The sequence below is a fragment of the Zingiber officinale genome, chromosome 6A, assembly GCF_018446385.1.
Source record: "Zingiber officinale cultivar Zhangliang chromosome 6A, Zo_v1.1, whole genome shotgun sequence".
NCBI lineage: Eukaryota > Viridiplantae > Streptophyta > Magnoliopsida > Zingiberales > Zingiberaceae > Zingiber > Zingiber officinale.
The window spans coordinates 21,204,152-21,205,716 of NC_055997.1; the positions used below are offsets into that span (position 1 = coordinate 21,204,152).

General features: G+C 36.5%; 1 non-coding gene across 1 annotated transcript; it reads right to left on the reverse strand.

Annotated features, from left to right (window-relative positions):
• On the reverse strand, positions 1-107 carry LOC121998851. Its single transcript, XR_006116642.1, has one exon. It is a non-coding gene; the product is annotated as a small nucleolar RNA R71 (small nucleolar RNA).
• Between the last annotated feature and the right edge of the window lie 1,458 nt (positions 108-1,565).

The following is a 1,565-nucleotide window of genomic DNA, read 5'->3' on the forward strand; positions in this document are numbered from 1 at the left end:
AATATGAGAAATCTTATTGCAAGTTTTAGATAATCCAACTCCGAATCTTTATTTGAAGCTTGGGATAGATACAATAATATGCTCAGACAATGCCCACATCATAGATTAGAGAAATGGTTAGTATTGCACACATTTTATAACGACATCAATTATCACACTAAAGTGTCCCTGATGAACAAAAGTCTAGATGAGGTGAAAGAAATCATTGAAAGTGTAGCACAAAACCATCATCAATGTGCAACAGAGAGAAGTGGAAGCTATTCTTATGCAAACCCAACAAAAGCATCAGGAAAATTCGATGTAGATGCAGTTACTCTAATGACTGTAAAGCTGGATGCTCACACAAAAAAGCTAGAGAATATGGGAACAAATTCTAATATAGTAAATGCCATAGTATGTTGTTGTGAAACATATGGTAGTTCTGTTCATTCACAAGACTCATGTCCTTTGGGAGCTATATCTGCACACATAAATCAATTGAAGCAATGTGACACTATCATGGGTTTTAATCAAAGGTAGAACAATCCATATTCCAACACATACAACCCTGGATGGAAGAATCATCCTAATTTTTCTTATAGAAATAATCAAGAACAAGGACCATCCATGGAAGGCAAACAAAGTTTCCAATCCGGGCAACAAAATATTCAGCAACAACAACAATCATCTCAGAACTATCAGTTTTCTAAAATTGAGAAGATACTTGGGGAAATTATCTCCAGTCAAAACGAAATGAAGCAAGACATTTTAAAGCTAACACAGAGAATGGATACTTCTGAAAAGCATCAAAAGATTCAAGATAGTCAAATTGCCCAGCTAGCCTCGTCATCTTCAAGAGGACCCGGACAATTTCCTGGAAAACCTGATGTTAACCCAATAGAGCATTGCAATCGAATTGAACTCAGGAGCGGACGAACCTTGGGGGATCCTCAAGTGACTGCTCCAAAAGGGATGAAAGCTAAAGAAGAGCTCTCTCCTCCAGAACTTGAACCAAATCAGATTCAAGAAAATGATGAGAATACTGTCAAGGTTGAAGAGACTCTTCCACTAAACCAATAGAGTCAAGTAATCCCTTTTTCTCAGAGATTAGTAATGCTAAAGAAGGATGAAGAGTTTGGCAGATTTTTGGACAAAGTAAAAGAAATTTGTGTAGAAGTTCCTTTGATTGATGCAATTCTACAAATGCTAAAATTTGCTAAATTCCTGAAGGACATCATGTCAAACAAGAGAAAAAGGGGAGACATTGAGACCATTGCGCTTACCGAGGAATGTAGTGCTCTATTTGACAAGAACATTTCCCCGAAGCTTAAAGATCCATGAAACTTTTACATTCCTTGCAATATAGGATCTGAATTTATAGAAAAATCTTTTTATGATTTGGGGGGCAAGTGTTAGCCTCATTCCATATTCAATTTGTAATAAATTAAGTTTCAAAGACATAAACCTCACTACCATGACACTACAATTAGCTGATCATTCTTGCAGATATCCTATGGCAATTGTTGAAGATGTGCCGGTAGAAGTTGGTGGGATTAGTATTCCCACAGATTTTGTAGTTTTGGACA